This window comes from Ornithorhynchus anatinus, chromosome 19 (genome assembly GCF_004115215.2).
Source record: "Ornithorhynchus anatinus isolate Pmale09 chromosome 19, mOrnAna1.pri.v4, whole genome shotgun sequence".
NCBI lineage: Eukaryota > Metazoa > Chordata > Mammalia > Monotremata > Ornithorhynchidae > Ornithorhynchus > Ornithorhynchus anatinus.
Window position 1 is genome coordinate 17,928,398 of NC_041746.1, and position 22,246 is coordinate 17,950,643.

Sequence of the window (22,246 nt, forward strand, 5' to 3'; positions counted from 1 at the left end):
AGCTGGGATTCGAACTCATGAGCCCTGACTCCAAAGCCCGTGCTCTTTCCACTGAGCCACGCTGCTTAACAAATACCAACGTCATCATTATTATTATGGGTTCGAATCCCGGCTCTGAAACGTGTCAGCTGTGTGACTGGGCAAGTCACTTATCTTCTCTGTGCCTCAGTTATCTCACCTGTAAAATGGGGATTGAGAACCGTGAGCCTCATGTGGGACAATCTGATTACCCTGTGTCTACCCCAGCGCTTAGAACGGTGCTCGGCACTTAGTAAGTGCTTAACCAATACCAAGATTATTATTATTATTATTGCCCATGGTCAGCAGCAAATGGCAGAGCCGGGATTAGAAACCATGTCCTTTGACTCCCAAGCCCATGCTCTTTCCACTAAGCCACGCCGCTAAGATCTGAAATGTGACTCTCCCATATAAACCCACTGAAATATATTTAAGAACAGCCGTAGGCCCGGTCGGGTACCTTAGCTAGTTATCGTTGCCATTAGATGTCCTTTCCGTTTCTGTTAGAAATTCCTATTTCCAGAACATACATGAGGAGAAAGGAGCTATAATGACAGCAAGTTGCACTGATCAATCATTTATTGAGCCCTTACCGTGTACACAGTTCTGTACTATGCTTGGGAGAGTACAACGATAATAATAATAACGACGTTGGCATCCGTTAAGCGCTTACAACGTGCAGAGCACCGTTCTGAGCGCTGGGGTGGATACAGGGTCATCGGGTTGTCCCACGTGAGGCTCACAGTTAATCCCCATTTTACAGATGAGGGAACTGAGGCCCGGAGAAGTGAAGTGCAGCAAAGTCACACAGCTGACCAGCGGCTGAGGAGGCATTCGGACCCATGACCTCTGACTCCCAAGCCCGGGCTCTTTCCACTGAGCCTACAACAGAGTGGGTCGACTCCCTCCTCAGATCCGACGGACAGTGACTCCCGGCCTTCAAAGCCTTACTGAGGCACATCTCCTCCAAGAAGTTTTCCCAGACTAAGCCCACCCTTTCCTCATGTCCCACTCCCTTCTGTGTCACCCTGACTTACTCCCCCTGCTCTTCCCCATTCCAGCCCCACAGAACTGATGTACGTATCTGTAATTTATCTGTATCGACACCTGTCTCCCCAACTCTAGCGTGTAGCCTCGCCGTGGTCCGGGAATACGCCTGTTAACCGTTGTACTGTTCTCCCCCAAGTGCTTAGCAAAGCGCTCTGCGCACAGTAAGCGCTCAAGGCTCGAGGCTCAATCCCGGTTCCATTTCTATTCTCCGTCTCCACCGACTCCCACGGAGAACTCGATCGTTTCCACGGCTTCCGCTATTCATCCGAGAACCTACAAAGATTACCCGTCCGCTTCGGCATCCACCAGAAGGAAGCCCTATCCGTCGGCTCCGAATCGCTCGGTCGCCTCGCCGCCTCCTACCTCACCTGCCTGATCTCCTACTACGATCCAACGTGTTCGCCTCGCTCCTCCGACACCGCTCTGCTCCGACACCGCTCTGCTCCCTGGATCTCTCTCTCGTTTATCGTGCCGCTGATCCTCTCACCCGCATCCTGCTTCCTGCCCGGAACTCCCTCCCTCTTCACATCCTTCGTATCATTTCCTCCCTTCAAAGCCCTACTCAAAGCTCACCTCCTCCAGGAGGCCTTCCCAGACGGAGCCCCCCCTTTCCTCTGCTCTATCTATTGCTATGGTTCTTGTCTGTCCGTCTCCCCCGATTAAGCCCGTCAAAGGGCAGGGACTGTATCTGCTACCGATTTGTCCATTCCAAGCGCTTAGTACAGTGCTCTGCACATAGTAAGCGCTCAATAAATACTATTGAATGAATGAATGAATGCTCTATCCCCTCCCCGCCCCACTGCACTTGTGTATATATGAACAGATTTATTATTCTATTTATTTTATTAATTATGCATATATATATATATCTATAATTGTTTATATTGATGCTTCTGAGGTCTGTGTACCAGTTTTGTTGCCTGTCTCCCCCCTTCTAGACTGTGAGCCCGTTGTTGGGTAGGGACTGTCTCTATTTGTTGCCGAATTGTACTCTCCAAGCGCTTAGTACAGTCCTCTGCACACGGTAAGTGCTCAGTAAATACAATTGATTGATTGATCGATTGATATCCAACAGAGGACGTTTCTACACCTAATGCAAATCATAGCTCCTTCAAGAGGCCCGAATCTCCCCCATCCTTAGGTAGAAAACCTCTGCCTAAGCCCTTATTCATTCAATAGTATTTATTGAGCGCTTACTATGTGCAGAGCACCGTACTAAGCGCTCGGAATGAACAAGTGGGCCCTGCTATCCTTAGCACGTCACCGAACACTGATCCGCACCTATCATTTACTTCTTTCCTTATTATTCTTATCGCAGTTCTAGCCGGACCCTTCCTCCTCCTCCTCCTCCTCCTCCTACTAGCAGAACTAATTTCTAAAGCGTTAGCTCTTTGAAGTCAAGGTCGTGCTCCTCGATAATCACCTTACCCAGGTGCTTAGGTGAGAGCTCAGCCCGAAGTAGACACCCAATGGATGTCACGAAGAAGCTGGTCGACTGATGTATATAATAATAACGTTAGTATCTGTTAAGCGCTTACTATGTGCAGAGGACCGTTCTGAGCGCTGGGGGAGATTCAGGGTAATCAGGTCGTCCCACGTGGGGCTCACGGTCTGAATCCCCATTTTACAGATGAGGTCACTGAGGCCCAGAGAAGTGAAGGATATTGCGGAGTTCGTATGAAGAGAGAGGCTTGTCCTTCACATTTGAAGGCAACATGGCCTACAGTAATTATCCAGGTCGGGCTATCTGTCGCTTCACTTTGTGCCTGAAAAAACCGACTGCCGCATTAGACCTTTACAGAATGCGTTGCTTTTCTGAGTCACCTCTAGATCTGCCAATCTTCCTAAAACTTCTCCACCAGAAAAATGAGGCTCCTCCTGACAACTGCTCAATGCTGGGCTGATCTCTCTTCAGTAGTCGTCTCCCAGCGATCCTCTCTTATAGCGGATCGCTACGCACATCACTCCGGATTGGCAGGTTCTGCCCTATCCGCTAGCTGTCCCCGCTTTTGCAGTTAAGCGTGGAGCAGCTGTTCGGGTATTCCGCGCTCATCTGCTTTCTTCTCATGTCGCTCATCTTGTCTCGGCGGCAGGGGGGTGATTTCCTTCCATTAGATCTTCATCTCCGCATAATCTTCTAGTTCAACGGTCAAACCTTTAAAAAAAATAATCCAGTCAGATTGCAATCACCCATCATCATACTTGGCCTAGTGGGTAGAGCAAGGGCCTCAAAGTCAGAAGATCCTGGATTCTAATCCCGGCTCTGCCACTTGTCTGCTGTGTGACCCTGGGCAAGCCATTTAACTTCTCTGTGCCTCGTTTAGCTCATCCGTGAAGTGGGGATTAGGACTGTGAACTCCATGCGAACTGGGGGGACTGCGTCCAACCGTATTATTTTGTATCTACCCCAGTGCTTAGGACAGTGCCTGGCCCGTAGTAAAAACTTAACAAATACCGTTGATAAAATGATACCAAAATAAGTTCCAGGGCATCAGAAAAAACTACCTTTAATCTTCAAGGCTCCTGTTCATTCAGTTGTATTTATTGAGCAACAGCCGTGTGCGAAGCACTGTACTAAGAAACTTTAAGCGTGCTAGTCTATGGATGTATCATGCTGTGGATAGACGTTTTCTGAATGAGCTACAGCAGTGACTTTCTATAGTATAATATACCCATTTGTTCCAAAGCTCCATTAAATATTATTCCGTTAGAACGCCTGCCCTCCGGTAAAGCACGAGCGGGAACCGTAAATAACACAACAGATGTTTGTAGGGTAGTGTACGACAACGTAAAGTGTGTGTGTGTGTGTGTGTGTATGGGTTTCAGGGGTTGGACAAATGAACCACTTCAAAATCTGTTCCAATCTTCAGAAATTTCCTCCGTGAGAGGAGGAGAGTTTTAAAAGACATTGGCGAGTCCCTTTAGAGCTTCCAAACTGGATTCTAATCTCACCTACTTGTTTGCATAAAGGATTTCCACTGTACAGTGCAATTTCACCAATAAGGTAGAACACCGAAGTATACGCATGAAATATTAAAAACAACACTGTTAAAGTACATTTAAAAGGCAAATCCCTTTTAAAGATGGCTTAACACTAAATATACACACGGCTGAACTCCTAAAAGCGGTTCACCGCTTAAGCTAATAACGCTTACGGCGAGTCAAGTAAGGTTCCAAATGCCAGAAAAAAAATTCAGAGAGCATTAAAGAATGATGAAAATTTCATCAGATAGTATTCTCGGGCAGGGACCGAAACCATCTGACCCAAACGTTTAATGGAAAAGAGAAAAACTCTCACAGATAAATTCCCTACTATCAGAATCACTTCAGTGTAATTCCAAATGAAATCATATAAATTTCAGCGGGTATGTCATTTTCCTGGTCTTCTCCGTACTGAATTCTATTCCCACTTTGCGCCGCTTAAATTTATAAACACAACCGGGACGGCTCAGTCAGATTAAATGATGTATCAGAAAACCACAACGTGATGGACATCCACGACAAATGCATACCAGAAGCAGGGTGGTCTAGTGAGAAGAGAATGGCTTTAGAATCCCGGCTCCGCCACTTGTCCGCTGCGTGACTTAGGGCAATCTACTTCGCTTCTCTGTGCCTCGGTTACCCCGTCTGTAAAATGGGGATGAAGACGATGAGCCCCATATGTGTGGGGGTGGTTGGGTGGAGGGGAGCTGAGTCAGATTTGGGATTTAGGACAGGGGGAGCAGGGTCCTGAGTCTGGATGTGTGGGATTTAGAGGGAGGGGAGAGTTGTACTCCTCGGTTAAGTTGGTTTTACGGTCAAGGTGACCATTTGGATTACAGCGTGTTGTCAAATGTACGGGGCGAGCATTCCCCCGGCATATCCCACACATACTTGGGTCTGGGTATTCCCATCCTGGCTTCCCGGGCCTCCGTGTTCAGGCGAGAAGCCAGCACGGTGTAGCGGGGAGAGGGCGGGCCCGAGAGTCAGAGGGTCATGGGTTCTAATCCCGGCTCTACCGTCTCTCCGCTGTGGGACTTCGGGCAAGTCATTTCACCCTCCTGTGTCTCGGTTCCCTCGTCTGTAAAATGGGGATCAAGACTGTGAGCCCCACCGGCGGCAGGGACTGTGTCCGACCCAACACTTAGTACGGTGTCTGGCACGTAGTAAATGCTTAACCAATACCATTATTAATATTATTATTGTTATTACTAGTATTACACAGCCAAATGCATACTCAATGCAGGGGGGAGGGTGGGAATGAGAAATAAGGATCGAGTTAGGGAAAAACTCATAGGAAGGGTTAGGGTCATCACCGTTTCCTAAAGCTGGTGCAACTGGACAGTGAAACTAACCATATGGGTTTCTCCCGTAAAAGGAATGGTATTTATTGAGCACCCACTCTATGAAAAGCACTGTACTAAGTACCTGGGAAAGTACTACAGAATCAAAAGACACGTTTCCTACCCACGAAGAGCTCTAATGCTCTAATTAGAGCCCACATTCTAATGAGGAGGGAGGGGGAATATTGTATTTTATGTTTGCTTGCGATGGTAATTATCTGTGGAAAAAAAATCGGCTCACTTCAATTTATCTATCTTCGCACAGATTTGCAGGTGGTGGGATTTACTCGAAACCTCCCCGTACCATCCCTCCTTCTGCCGGGAGAAGCGAGAAGCAGCATGGCTTAGTGGATAGAGCCCGGGCCTGGGGGGTTAGGAGGACCTGGGTTCTAATCCCAGCCCTGCCGTATGGCTGCTGAATGACCTCGGACAAGTCATTTAACTTCTCTGTACCTCAGTTACCTCTTCTGTAAAGCGGGGATGAGTTGTGAGCATTATGCGGGACAGAGATTGTGTGCATCTTGAATAACTTTCATCCACCTCAGCGCTTAGAACAGTGTTTGGAACGTAGTATGTGCTTAACAAGTACCATGATAATAACAATTATTATTATTATTATCCACTCTCCCCGATTCCCTTCCTGACTCTTGCCCCTTCTCTCTTGGCTACTCCTTACCCCAATCCGTGGGAACAAACAGACGAAGCCAAGACGCGTAAAGTCATGAATCTGATGCTTAAGATTCTTCGACGATATCTCCCCAGTATTGCTTGCTTCAGGCGGGGAACGTGTCCACCAACTCTGTTATACTGTATTCTCCCAAGCGCTGAGTTCCGTAGCCCGCACACTAGAAGTGCTCAATAAATAATACCGGTGGTATTTGTTAAGCGCTTACTACGTGCGGAGCACCGTTCTAAGCGCTGGGGAAGATACAGGGTAATCAGGTCGTCCCACGTGAGGCTCACAGCCTTCATCCCCATTTTACAGATGAGAGAACTGAGGCCCAGGGAAGTGAAGTGACTTGCCCAAAGTCACACAACTGACCAGTGGCGGAGCAGGGATCCGAACCCATGACCTCTGACTTCTAAGCCCGGGCTCTTTCCACTGAGCCACGCTGCTTCCCTCAAATACAATTGACTGACGGTCGTTCACAACGGCGAAATCAAGCATTCTGTTAAAAATCGGTCAGCATCCAATAACTTACCCTCTCTTTTCCGGTCACCACCCAGTGAAAGGGGAACAGATTAGATTCTGTAAGCCCGTCAAAGGGCAGGGACCGTCTCTGTTACCGATCTGTACATTCCAAGCGCTTAGTACAGTGCTCTGCACGTAGTAAGCGCTCGATAAATACTACTGAATGAATGAATACAGCCGTCTGACCAGATTTTTCTAATAAATACCACGTTGATTTTTCTTTCTCGATACCGTATTCCGTCGGTGGATAATGTCTGTCTATCTGCAGTTGGCCCATTATCTTTTATTAGAAATTAATGAACCTCCGTTTGCTTAAGCGTATGGATGCTGATCTGAAGATTATCCAACTATTGGACTCATTTAGTTCTCTTTTCATTTCCAGACTCATCTATCCACTGAACCCCACTCCTGGTGATCCGTCGCTCCTTCCCCAAGAGGCTAAGTAAGGTCACAGATTTATCCCGATTTATCTCTGCAGCTGTATAACCTAAAGTTCAAACCACGGGCGCCTTGTTTTTATCAACTGGCACCCATATCTCTCACATACAGAAGTAATTTTCAGTAATTTGATTGAACCAAAATTATTTGGTCTCTTCTAATTCAATTTAGGGGACCTTTGAAGTTTTTCGATCGAGAACGTCAGCTTACATAAAGAGGCGGTGAATGAGGGTAGAATAGAAAATCTCTTCGATTTTGCAGTCGCTGCCAAAGACCCTTGGAAATTCTGGCATCTCTGAGCCGAAAAACACCCCGTATTTTTTTCTAAATAATAATGATAATTGTGGCATCTGTTAAGCATTTATTATGAGCCGAGCCCTCTACGAAGCACTGGCGTAGATACGAGATGATCGGGTCGGACGCGGTCCCTGGCCCACGTGGGGCTCACGGTCTAAATAGGAGGGAGGACAGGTATCCAATCCCCATTTTCCAAACGAGAGGACTGAGGCACGGAGGAAGCGCGGTTGAATTGGCCACGGTCACACGGCAAATCGGCAGAGTCCAGGTTGAAACCCAGGTCCTCGCCGAGGAATTTTTACGTAACTCCGTTTTAAAAGGATTTCTTCCCTTTGAAATGAGTTCTAAGATGGCCCGAATATATTAATTAGGATCACCATCATCGCCGATGTTAACTGATCGCTTACCGTATGCCAGGTCGCGTACCAAGCTATATGGAGAATACAACACAACGGAGTCGGTTGATACATTCCCCGCCCACAGTGATCTTAAAGCCTAGAAGCAGTGTGGCCTGGTGGTTAGAGCACAGGCCTGGGAGCCAGAAGAACCTGGGTTCTAATCCCAACTCCGCCACGTGTCTGCTGTGTGACCTTGGGCAAGTCACTTCTCTGGGCCTCAGTTACCACGTCTGCAGAATAGAGATTAAGACTGGGAGCCCCGTGTTGGACGGGGGTTGTATCCAACCTGCTTATCTTGGATCGAGAAGCAGCGTGGCTCGATGGAAAGAGGCCGGGCTTGGGAGACAGAGGTCATGGGTCCGAAGCCCGGCTCTGCCACTCGTCAGCTGTGTGACTGTGGGCGAGTCACTTCACTTCTCTGTGCCTCAGTTCCCTCATCTGGAAAATGGGGATGAACTGTGAGCCTCACATGGGACAACCTGATGGCCCCGTATCTCCCCCGGCGCTTAGAACAGTGCTCTGCATCTAGTAAGCGCTTAACAGATGCCACCATTCTTATCTACCCCAGTGGTTGGTATAGTGCCTTGCCCAAAGTAAGCGCTTAGCAAATACCATTAGAAAAATTCGAACTCGTGACTCCCAGGCCCGTGGCCTAGTCAGACAGCAGACACGTGTCAGGTCCGGGATTGAAACCCAAGTCCTCCGACTCCTAGGCCGTGCTCTTTCCACTAGGTCATGTTGCTCTGCTATAGAGGCACAGATCCAGAGAGGCCAGCAAATGATTGCGGACAGATTGATTATAAATCTGAAGAACGCCAAAGTAAGCAGCGTGGCTCGGTGGAAGGAGCCCGGACTTGGGAGTCAGAGGTCATGGGTTCGAATTCCAAGCGCTTAGTACAGCGCTCTGCACCTGGTAAGCACTCAATAAATACTCTCGAATGAATGAATGAAGTTGTGACTTGCCCATGGTCACTCAGCTGACAAGTGGTGGAGCCGGGTTTGGAACCCAGATCCTCTGTCTCCCGGAACCATGCCCTTTCCACTAGGCCACACTCTTTCTCTCCTAGTGCTTCATTAAATTCCAGACAGGATTACTAGGCAGACTCTAAACCCCCTTGAAAGCTGATCAGTCCTTTAGAGATCGCGACCGCGTCCAACCCGATCGGCTTGTATCCACCCCAGCGCTTAATACAATGCCTGGCACATGGTAGGTGCTTAACAAATCCACGATTATTAAAAAACAAAAATGTGAAGCGACACTGCCTATTGGATAGAGCGCGGTCCCGGGAGTCAGAATGACCTGGGATCCTATCCCAGCTCTGCCACTTGTCCGCTGTGTGACCTTGGGCAAGTCACTTAGCTTCTCTGTACCTCAGTTCCCTCATCTGCAAAATGGGGATCGAGACTGTGAGCTCCATGTGGGACATGGACTTTGTCCAGCCTGATTATCTTGTAGCCAACACAGTGCTTAGTTTAGTACACAGTAAGCACTTAACAGTTATCACACCTGTTGTTGGGCAGGGATTTTCTCTATTTGTCGCCGAACTGTACTTTCCGAGTGCTTAGTACAGTCCTTTGCGCACAGTAAGCATTCAATAAATACGATTGAATGAATGAATAAAACAAATAAAAGATAATCATAAACAAGTTACAGAGAGAGCGCAGATTTCCCTTTAAGAAATGTTAAGAAAGCTATAAAATAATCCTATAAGGAGGAGAAATTACCAGAAGAGTTTTCTATTAGAAAGATTTCCATTTTCTATTTCCAATTCCTATTCATGTATCTCAGGGTGCAGGGAGTTCATGAGCCATAATTCTAATAACAAGAAACAACCAAAAATCTAGCAGCCAAATCACAGAAGTCACTCGGGTAATAATGATGATAATGATATCTGTTAGGCACCGTACTAAGCGCTGGGGTGGATACAAGCAGATGGGGTTGGACACAGTCCCTGACTCACATGAGCTCACGGCCTCAATCCCCATTTTACAGATGAGGTGACTGAGGCCCAGAGAAGTGAAGTGTCTTGCCCCAAGTCACACAGCAGACAAGGAGCAGAATGAGGATTAGAACCCATGACCTTCTGACTCCTAGGCCCGTGATCTATCCACTAGGCCACGCTGCTTCTCTTAAAACACTGTAAAACACTGGAATTTAGAAATCAAGTGTTGCTACAGAGGCCCGATTACAGAATGAAGATGGGGATTTTGAATTTCATATTTCTAATGAAATGCAGAGCCCTCTCATTCATCAAAATCTATTTTGATGGTTTCTGAAAGATTAAAATAGATGATCCCTCAAGACGAAAATGAAATCATTCATATAAGTTTGACGTTTAAAAATATTGCAGCACTATAACAGATCATATTGATACATTAATAAAAGTAGATTCTCTGTTCTCCTCCCAAGAGTTGGATTATGAAATATTTTTGAATTTTTCAAACACCTGCCCTGATTTCATCATCACAGCCTTGACTGATCAGGTGGCCCAGTTTATTCTTCCAAGAATTCTATTGCTCCTCGATAACTCTGGGGAAAACAATTCAGAATAGAATTTAGATGATTTCTATCATTTGCCTTTTCTCCTCTAATTCAGATTCTCTAATAATGATCTCTGTGGGATTTGTTAAGGGAGATCAGGTAATTTAAGCACCATTTTGCAGATGAGAAAACTGAGGCACGGAGAATTCGAGTGAGTTACCCAATGTCCAATTGTAGATATTACCTAATGGGAGTCAGAAAGATCTAGGTTCTAACCCCAACTCTGCCACTTGCCTTCTGTTTAACCTTGGGCCAGTCGCTTAACTTCTCTGTGCCTCAGTTTCCTCATCTGTAAAATAGGGATTAAGACTGTAAGCCCCTTGTAGACAGGGACCGTGTTCAATCTGATTACCTTGTAATAATAATGATAATGGTGGTATTTGTTAAGCGCTTACTCTGTGCAAATCACTGTTCTAAGCGCTGGGGGGATACAGGGTAATCAGGTTGTCCCACATGGGGATCACAGTCTTAATCCCCATTTTACAGATGAGGTCACTGAGGCACAGAGAAGTGAAGTGACCTGCCCAAAGTCACACAGCTGGCAAGCGGCAGAGGCAGGATTCGAACCCATGACCTCTGACTCCCAAGCCCGGGCTCTTTTATGCTGAGCCACGCTGCTTCGACCCTACCTCAGTGTATCGACCCCAGTGTCGAGGACGGAGCTTGATATATAGTAAACACTTAAATATTATTATTATTATTTTAAGTGGAGTAAAATCTATATCCTAAGACACCTAGACCCGTAGGCCATAATCTTTCTCTATTCTGACTACGAAGATTCCGTCTCTAGATCTGTTTTTTCGGTTTTGTCTTTTCACAAGGCACTGGGTTAGATACAAGATAATCCTGTTGGACACAGTCCATATCCCACTTGTGACTTACAGTGTAAATTTGAGAGAGGTGGATTTAATCTCTATCTATCGGATGAGGTGGCTGAGGCACAGAGAAATGACGTGCCCAAGGTCACACAGCAGACAAAACAGCACGGCTCAGTGCAAAGAGCGCGGGCTTGGGAGTCGGAGGTCGTGGGTTCGAATCCTGCCTCTGCCACCCGTCTGCTGTGTGACCGTGGGCACGTCACTTCACTTCTCTGGGCCTCAGTTCCCTCATCTGCAAAATGGGGATTCAGACTGTGAGCCTCACGTGGGCCAACCTGATGACCCTGTATCTACCCCAGCGCTTAGAACAGTGCTCTGCACATAGTTAAGCGCTAAACAAATACCAACATTATCATCCATTAGACCGTAGGCCCGTCAAAGGGCAGGGACCGTCGCTATCTGTTACCGATTTGTCCATTCCAAGCGCTTGGATCAGTGCTCCGCACATAGTAAGCGCTCGATAAATACTATTGAATGAATGAACAAATGGAAGAACCGGGATTGGAACCCAGCTTCTCTGACTCCCGGGCTCGCGCTCTATCCACTAGGCCACTCTGCTTCACTTCTGCAGGGCTCTAGTTCCTGTAGACGCAACCTCTCTCCCCTGATCTCTCTTCACGTCTGCGAGTCCCGAAGCAGACCGTGGTGTGACCAAACGAGAGCTTTGAATTTCCAGCCACAAGGAACATCGTTGCCAAAAAGACTACCAAGATTTCACTCACTGTGCAAAGCTTAACAGTTCCTACTTGCTCCTTACTAGTGATTTTTTTGAACTTGGGCAGCAGGATTGACTTTACACGTGGAAGAGCCTGGATGTATATTTTGCTTTCGATTCCCACTTTCAAGCACCCAAATGTGAAGGTTTTCAGGAAGCAGAGGAGATCTATCTAGGCAGGGCTTGGGCTAAAAGGAATTAAAATCAGATGCATCAGAGCACGGTGACTTGTAGGGATAAACAACTGGTGGACGGTAGTAAAAATAAATCTGAATTAAAAAGTGCTTACAAAATATAATCCAGTTCTATTCTATATAACCGTTGCTGAAGAAAACTAATAATTTCTCCCTCCCTCTTAGATTGGGAGGCCCATGTGGGGCAGGGACGGTGTCCAACCCGACGACCTTCTATCTGTTCCAGAGCTCGGACAGGTGATTAATAAATGGACCCGGAACGAGAAGCCTAGCATCGTCATGATCATCATCATCGGGGTTATTATTACCAGTTCCCGCTTAGCCCGGGATTGCGGTCGGAACAAATCGAGAACCCTGAGTCGTCCCTTGGACGCTGACTCCGTGATCTTGGAGTGCTTCGCATCCACTGTGGCGGCTTGCGACAGCTGCGCGAAAAGATCATTCGATGTTTGAGTATTCCATCCCCCATCGTTGTGCTTAATGACCAGTTTGCTCCATTTAGAAATCAAAATGGCTGATGCTGTTACTAATTTAGTTCGGGATCTGAACGGAGAACCATTCTCCGTTTTAGCATTTCAACACCAGCAGCATGAAGGATGCCAGAATGGGAATTTATGTGGCAGTCTGGCCGTGGATGGCAGACCCAAGAGATCGAGAAACGTACGCTGGAATTCGACCCTCTACGGAATCCCAGATTTCCCGGGAAAGCTTATCAGTGAACCAAATGAATGAAATTTGAAAATGAATACGAGCTGCTCAGAGCGGTGGCCAGAGGCGCATTTTCTATAGCAACTTTCCTGTTCCTAAACATGTCCGAATCAATCCCCAGGTCAATCGCAATACCAATTAATAGCGGAATTGCAAGCGCTACAGGCGGGAGACTGGCTGAACTCTTCTCAGCAGGCCAGCTGTTTACAATAATCTCTTGTGAACTGCAGAATTCCATAGCAGAATCAAAATGTTTAAAATAGGGAGACTTTTCCTCGCATCCAATCAAGCACTGTAAATAAAGATAACATATCGATTCAAAGTTAAACACAGTTCCAACGTGCAGCACAGTCAGTCTCCGCTAACTTTTCCAACGAGGTAGAAAAACTCAGATGAGTAGCTCGATCCGGGCTTCGCGCCCTCTGAAAACTCGCGTAATAATGATAACGATGACTAATTGTGGTATCTGTGAAGTTTTTACAGTGTGCCAGGCACTGTAATGAGCACGGGATGGGTACAGGCAAATTGGGCGGAGCACAGTCCCTGTCCCACGTGGGGCTCACTGTCTTAATCCCCATTTTCCAGATGAGGTAACTGAGGCACGGAGAAGTTAAGTGAATCGCCCTACGTCACAGGACGGACACGTGGCGGACCCGGGATGAGAACTAACGTCCTCTGACTCCCAAGCCCGCGCTCGGTCCGCAAGCTCGAGACTCAAACCTCCTGATGCCAAGCACTGAGCTGGGCGTTGGGGTAGATACGAGATAATGAGAGAGGACCCAATCACTGTTCCACATGGGACTCACAGTCTAAGTAGGAGGGAAGATGATTTAGGCTCCATTTTCCAGATGACGAAACCGGGGCCCAGGGAAGCTAAGTGACTCGCCTAAGGTCACACAGCAGAAACCTGGCAGGGCTGGAATTAGAACACAGCACTCGTGTCTATTTCTTTCATCAATGATGCGTATATCTCCGTAATTCGATTTATTTATGCGGACGCTACTGATGCCCGCCTACTTGTTTTGTTCGGTCGTCTGCCTTCCCCCTTCTAGACCGTGAGCCCGTCGTTGGGTAGGGATTGTCGCTATCTGCTGCCGAATCGTCCTTTCCAAGCGCTTAGTACGGTGCTCTGCACCCGGTAAGCGCTCGATAAATACAGTAGGATGAATGACCGAATGAACTGTCTGTTCATGGATGAATTGCAGTCTCCCAAGTGCTCAGCAGAGCGGCCTGCACACTGTAAGCGCTTAATCGATACAACTGACAGCGTGGCTCAGTGGAAAGAGCCCGGGCTTCGGAGTCAGAGGTCATGGGTTCGACTCCCGGCTCCGCCCCTTGGCAGCTGCGTGACTGTGGGCGAGTCACTTCTGGGCCTCAGTGACCTCATCTCTGAAATGGGGATTAACTGTGAGCCTCACGTGGGACCCTGCATCTCCCCCAGCGCTTGGAACAGTGCTCGGCGCGTAGTAAGCGCTTAACAAATACCGACATTATCATTCCTAGATTATGCTGCCCTCCTGCTTCTCCGTCACGATACCCGTGTGTCCACTGACGTATTCTCAGGCCGAACCTTCCTTCGCTTTCAGTCACCCCTGTTGCCCCAGCTCGAATCCCCTGATCGCTGGTCCTTTCACCGTCCCTAAATATGCATTATCCACCTGCCCCGTTAACGCACAAGGTCTTCGAGGCTAGAGAATGTCTGATTGCCCCCACTGACCTCTACTAAGTTTTTATGACAGTCAAGCACTCAAGCAATCGATAAATATAGTAAGTGCTTAACAAATACCACAGTCATTACTGTTCCGACTATTCTCATCACACTGTTAGGTATCGATCTTTCCTTGCCGAACGTTTGGCCGCCTTTGGCTCCGAAGGACTGCGAAAGAAATAAACTAGACGGGCGGGTCTATAAATAAAAATGTGTACATCAACTAAAGCTCAACAATAGAAGCAGTGAAAAGAACACGGGCCTGGGAGTCAGAGACCTGGGTTCTAGCCTCAGTTCTGCCTCCTGTCTGCTGTGTGACCTTGGGCAAGTCGCTTAGCCTCTCCGTGCCTCCGTCAACTCTTCTGTAAAATGGGGTTCGAGGCCGTGAGCCCTATCTGGGACAGAGGCGGTGTCCGACCTCACTAGATTGTAATCTAGGCCGGTACTTAATACAGTGCCTGGCTTGTAATTCATTCATTCAATAGTATTTATTGAGCGCTTCCTATGTGCAGAGCACCGTACTAAGCGCTGGGAATGTACAATTCGGCAACAGAGATGATCCCCGCCCAGCGATGGGCTTACAGTCTAATCGGGGGAGACAGATGGACAAAAACAAGACAACATCATCACGATAAATAGAATCATTCATTCATTCAATAGTATTTATTGAGCGCTTACTATGTGCAGAGCACTGTACTAAGCGCTTGGAATGGACAAATCGGCAACAGATAGAGACGGTCCCTGCCCACTGAGGGGCTTACAGTCCAAGCGGGGGAGAGAGACAGACAAAAACAATAGCAGTGGGGATGGACACCTCATTAACAAAATAAATAGGGTAATAATGTTGGTATTTGTTAAGCGCTTACTATGTGCAGAGCACTGTTCTAAGCGCTGGGGTAGACACGGGGGGGGGGGGGAATCAGGTTGTCCCACGTGGGGCTCACAGTCTTAATCCCCGTTTTCCAGATGAGGTAACTGAGGCACAGAGAAGTGAAGTGACTTGCCCACAGTCACACAACTGACAAGTGGCAGAGCTGGGATTCGAACTCACGACCCCTGACTCCAAAGCCCGTGCTCTTTCCACTGAGCCACGCTGCTTCTCTGATAATAATCTATACCAATAAAAATAATAACGTTTGGATTTGTTAAGCGCTTCCTCTATGCAGAGCACTGTTCTAAGCGCTGGGGTAGACACAGGGGAATCAGGTTGTCCCATGTGGGGCACCCAGTCTTCATCCCCATTTTCCAGATGAGGGAACTGAGGCCCAGAGAAGTGAAGTGACTCGCCCACAGTCACCCAGCTGCCAAGTGGCAGAGCCGGGATTCGAACCCATGACCCCTGACTCCAAAGCCCGGGCTCTTGCTTCAAATGAGCCCAGTGCTGAGGGGAGGGGAAGGGAGAGGGGGAGGAGCCGTAGGAAAGGGGCACTTAGCAAATACCATTAATAGCGAAAAAGCCTCACGGCAATTATTCTTATTTATGAGCACTTTCATTAAGCAGAGCAGTCGACCAAGCGCTCGGGAGAGTACAGTATAAGAGAGTTCAAAGGCACGTACGTTCTACTCGCACGCAATATACACCGTATGAGACTTCTCGGGACACACGTTCACACACAACGGCGCCCTGTCACACCCCTCTAAAGACATAAATATTGCCGTGATTTGGGGGAAAAGGGAGAAAAAGGAAGTACTCCCGAGCGAAGGATCAGCATGAATGGACTGATTTATCTGTATTAAGGCAAAATAAACAGCGTGTGGGCACGGTTTATGGCAAATACTCAAACACCTGCAAGAATCGCGTTGGGTGTTTGAAAAAACCCCCTTTTCTTCTGACAGACCTGATCATAGGTGTAATAATAACAGTGTTTTACATTTATTGAGTGCTTTTTTAATCCTTAATGCTCAAAGTACTCGTTAAAAGGTTTATTCGCATTCAATAAATTTTCAGTAAGACAGAGTTGTGGGAGAGAGGTGAATCGACTCGAAACCACAGATTCAAAGTCTCCGGCTCCACGCTTTGCCCAGCTTCGTATCCTCACTTCCGCCGTCCGGGAAAGGATCCTTCTTGCCTGCAATATACTGGCTCGACTCATCAGAGAATTCCCTCCGTCACAATGCTTTCGTCGTCTGGGCTTAAAATCTACGCCTCGCGTTTATTGAAAATGACACCGAAGCCCCTGGCGACCGCAACGATCTTTAAAGACCGGCTCTGCCGTATTCGGAGCTTCGTACAGTGCCCAGCGCGTCCTAAGCGCTTAACAAATACCGTAATTATTATTACTGCTATATATTCATGCCGGTCATAAGGAGATATCTGAAACCAGTCACCGTACCAATACGGAAGCGGCACGGGCCAGGGAGTCACGGGTTCGAATCCCGCCACCGCCACTCGTCTGCTGCGTGGCCTCGGACGAGTCACTTCACCCCTCTGGGCCTCAGTTACCTCATCTATAAAAAGGGGATTGAGACCGTGATCCCCCCGTGGGACAGGGACCGTGCCCAACCCGATTTGCTTGCATCCATCCCAGTGCTTAGCACAGCGCCCGGCACATAGTAAGCGTTTAACAAATACCGCAGGAAAAGCCATCTGCTTGTGTGACAATTCTTCCGCATCGTCTGTTCCGTCTCGGGAATCTGCTAACGAAAGATAAGGACAGCTAGATCGTCTAGTCAAGAACAGGAGTGAAATATCGAACATCAATCATGATGGCATCCCATTTCAACAAAAGAAATTCGATCTACGGACCAGTGAACTGTGAGGATGATGTGCAATTCTTTCAGTGTCCTGCTAAAGCAGGGGAAACACATTAAAACAGAAGCAGTAGCTCACGTGCAACGTTCGAGCTAGAGATCAGCGGCTGAGATGTGGCATTTGATGGCTTCCCTGAAGCACAGTGAACAATAATTATTATTATTATGGTACTAGTTAAGCCAGGCACCGTACTAAGCGCTGGGGTGGATAAAAGCAAATCGTGTTGGACACACTGGCCCGCAATCTCGGTGTCATCCTCGACTCGTCTCTCTCGTTCACCCCACGCATCCGATCCGTCACCGAGACCCGCCGGTCTCACCTCTACGATATCGCCAAGATCCGCCCTTTCCCCTCCACCCGGACGGCTACCTTACCGCTACGGGCTCTCGTCAGATCCCGGCTAGACTACCGTGTCGGCCTGCTCTCCGATCCCCCTTCCTCCTCTCTCGCCCCGCTCCGGTCTATTCTTCACTCCGCCGCCCGCCTCATCTTCCCGCAGAAACGCTCTGGGCCTGTCACTCCCCTTCTCCCCTTCTTAAACACCTCCAGTGGTTGCCTATCAACCTCCGCTCCAAACAGAAACTCCTCACTCTAGGCTTCGAGGCTGTCCGTCACCTCGCCCCTTCCTACCTCTCCTCCCTTCTCTCTTTCCACCGCCCACCCCGCACGCTCCGCTCCTCCGCCGCCCACCTCCTCACATCCCTCGGTCTCGCCCGTCCCGCCGTCGACCCCCGGGCCGCGTCCTCGCGCGGTCCCGGAACTCCCTCCCTCCTCACCTCCGCAAACTGATTCTCTTTCCCTCTTCGAAACCCTACTTAAAACTCACCTCCTCCAAGAGGCCTTCCCAGACTGAGCTCCCCTTCTCCCTCTACTCCCTCTACCGCCCCCCCTTCGCCTCTCCGCAGCTTAACCCTCTTTTCCCCCCATCTCCCTCCGCTCCTCCCCCTCTCCCTTCCCGTCCCCTGGGCACCGTACTCGTCCGCTCGACCGTATATATTTACGTTACCCTATTCATTTTGTTAATGAGATGTACATCGCCTCGATTCTATTCCGTCGCCATCGGTTTTTACGAGACGTTCTTCCCCTCGACTCTATTTATCGCCATCGTCCTCGTCCGTCCGTCTCCCCGGATTAGACCGTGAGCCCGTCAGACGGCAGGGACCGTCTCTATCCGTTGCCGACTTGTTCGTTCCAAGCGCTTAATACGGTGCTCTGCACATAGTAAGCGCTCAATAAATACTATTGAATGAACAGTTCCCATTCCCTAGCACATAGTCTGACATTTGGGGCTCATGGTCTCAATCCCCTTTTTACAGATGAGGTGACTGAGACACAGAGAATTGACGTGACTTACCCAAGGACACACAAGAGACAAGTGGCAGGGCCGGCACTGGAACCCATGACCTCCGGACTCGCAGACCTGTGCTCTATTCGCTTCATTCAATAGCAGTTACTGAGCGCTTACTATGTGCAGAGCGCTGTACTGAGCTCTTGGAATATACAATTCGGCAACAGATAGAGACAGTCCCTGCCCAGTGCCGGGCTCACATCGCCACTCTGCTTCTCTGAATAAAGGGATTGCCTCTACTGGTTGCCAAATTGTACTTTCCAAGGGCTTAGTACAGTGCTCTGCACACAGTAAACGCTCAATAAATGCAACTGAACGGTCGAATGGGTGAAAAGGATAGAATAATCCAACAGAAGTCAAGCTGCGGACTCGGACCGATCCGTTGACGATCCAGAGATTATGCCATTAGGATTCATTAATTCAAATCAATTTCCTTTCACTTTGTGTAGCCCTCCCTCAGAGATGACTCCACTAATAACAAGTGCTCTCCACATCGACTCAGAGGATAATATGACAACCATATCCCACCGTCATCCATTTACCCTAAAACAGGAGTGGGGGAAGCAGAACGGCCCATTGGAAAGAGCGGGGGCCTGGGATCCAGAGGACCTGAGTTCTGATCCCAACTCCCCCCCCAGTGCTGTGTGAATTTAATAATAATAATAATAATGTTGGTATCTGTTAAGCGCTTACTATGTGCCGAGCACCGTTCTAAGCGCTGGGGTAGATACAGGGTCATCAGGTTGTCCCACGTGAGGCTCACAGATAATCCCCGTTTTCCAGATGAGGTAACTGAGGCACAGAGAAGTGACGTGACTTGCCCACAGTCACACAGCTGACAAGTGGCAGAGCCGGGATTCGAACCCATGACTTCTGACTCCCAAGCCCGGGCTCTTTCCACTGAGCCATGCAAGTCACTTCACCTCTCTGGGCCTCAGTGACCTCATTTGTAAAATAGGGATTCAGTCCTCCTCCCTCCAATTGTAAATCCCAGCTCAGACCGGGTCCGTGTTCAGTGAGAAGCAGCAGCTCCCTTATCTGTAAAATGGGGATTAAGACCGTGATATTTATTTGAGACGTGGACTAGGATCTATCCCAGCGCTTAGTACAGTGTCTGGCACAGAGCAAACGCTTCACAGATACTGTTTTAAAACAAAACACAAACAGATTCTCCTCGATCTACCCCGGTGATCCGTACAGTCCCCGATACATTATCATGATTATCAAAAGCCACGGTGTCATTTCTGATTCATAGAGTTTCCACGGATACATTTTCTCCAGAACGTCCTATCTCCTGCCAGGATCCGTAATCTTGCTAACGGTTCTGCCGTTGTTATGGTTTTCATCCGCCTAGCTGCTGGTCTGCCGCTTCCACGTTTTCCCTGGACTTTTCCTAACATTCCTGTCTCCTCCAGAGAATATGTACATAAATACATATACATATATATTTATAACGAACCGCAGTTTTCGCACCTCTACCCAAGGAAGGGGAACCGCCATAAATTCATGGAGAAATACGCCCCACGGGGCTTAGGCAGGCGTGCGAGAATAATCCTGCTACCTGTTCCATTCACTCTACATCCATCATGTATGGGATCCAACTGGAATATCGGGCTGAATTTTGTTTGCTCCATGCCCGGGAGCAGGTAATAAGAGAGGCAGGTGCGGAACGATTTTCTAAGGGACCAAACTGCTTTTGTGCCGTTCTCCCTAATTCATACACAACTGTGGAAGAGCCAGAGACAACTTGTAGAAGAGCTTGATGATCCCTCCTGCCACTGGTCTGGATGCATTCTTCGCTCATTACGCGAATTAAGAGCGTGAGTCCCACGTGGTAGAACCTCATTACCTTGTATCTGCTCCGGCGTGGGGAACAGTGCTCGGTACCTAGTAAGCGCTTAACAAATACCATTATAATTATTCCTGTTGGTATTAAAATAAAATATATTTTATGGTGGTCACTCGGGGCCCAAACACTCGGCCAGGGTCCGGAGTTGGTTGTGGGAAGGGAATGTCACCGTCTATCGTCGGACTGTACTTTTCCAAACGCTTAGTGCAACGCTCTGCGCACGGTAAGCACTGAGTAAATACAGCCGAATGAACGGAATTAATGTATAATAATTACGGTATTTGTTAACTGCTGTGTGCCAGACCCTCTACTGAGCGCTGGGGTGGATACAAGCAAATCAAGTTGGACACAGTCCCCGTGCCGGATGGGGCTCACTGTCTGAATCCCCATTTTACAGATGAGGTGACTGAGGCACAGAGAAGTGGAGTGACTTTCCCAAGGTCACACAACAGACAAGTGTTGGAGTCGGGATTAGAACCCATGACCTTCTGAGTCCCAGGTGAGTGCTCTGTCCACTACGCCATGCTGCTTCAGTGGATAGAGATATATGATGCTACATATGATAATATATGATATTAATATTTATCGCTCATAGGAAAATATATATGATCATCAGTGCCCTGCACACAGTTTATGACTGCTTGACTGATTAATCAACCCCAGCCCTGTTCTACGTGGATCTTCCAGTCTGAAAGGAAGGGAAGGCAAGTATTTTCTCCCAAATTACAGATGAAGAAATGAGGCCCAGAAAGGTGGCCTCATCAGCTATGTGACCTTGGGCAAGCCACTCAACTTCGTGCCTCAGCTATCTCACCTGTGAAATGGGGATGAAGATGGTGAGCCCCAGGTGGGCCAACCTGATTACCTTGTCTCTACCCCAGTGCTTAGCCCAAAGTAAGCGCTTAACAAATACCACCATTATTATTCATTATTATTGACTCGCTTGAGTTCCGTAAGCAAGTCTGTCCATCTCCCCCGATCAGACCGTGAGCCCGTCAAACGGCAGGGACCGTCTCTATCTGTTGCCGACTTGTTCATCCCAAGCGCTTAGTACAGTGCTCTGCACATAGTAAGCGCTCAATAAATACTATTGAATGAATGAATAGAGCTGAAAAAGACCAGAAGGGATAATGGAGTTCTAGCCAGAGTTAAAAAAGCGTGGCCGCATCGCTGAGCGGTTTTCTAGAGGAGGTGGGATTTGGGTTGCGTGGCTCAGCGGATAAGAGTAAGGGTCTGGGAGTCAGAAGGATCTGGGTTCTAATTCCGGCTCCATCACGTCTGCTGTGTGACCTTGGGCAAGTCATTTAACTCATCTGGGCCTCAGCTCCCTCATCTATAAAATAGGGATTAAGAGAATGAGCGGGACAGGGACTCTGTCCAACCCGATTTTCTTGTACCTACCTCAGGGTTCAGTACAGTGCTTAACAAATGTCACAGTTATTATTATTATTATTATTTTTATTGTAATCCTGGCTCCACTTTCTGTCTTCTGGGTGATCTTGGCGAGGTCACAACCTCTCTGTGCCTCCGTTTTTTCATCTCTAAACAGGAATCCAACACCCGTCCCTCTCTCCTACTTAAACTGTGACCTCCATGCGGGACAGGGACGGTACCCAACCTGATCATCGGTATTTACATCAGTGCTTAGCACAGAGCATTTAACAAATCCTACTATTACGATCGTTATTATGAGTCTATAAATCAAAAGACTACGTAAAAATACAATTTTAAGTGTCCCTATCTTGGTGATGTTGAGAGAAATGAAAAACTGACACTCCATTTGGACCTGGTTCATTCCAAACCGACGAAAGTCCAGTGACTGAGGTTTTTTCCACCA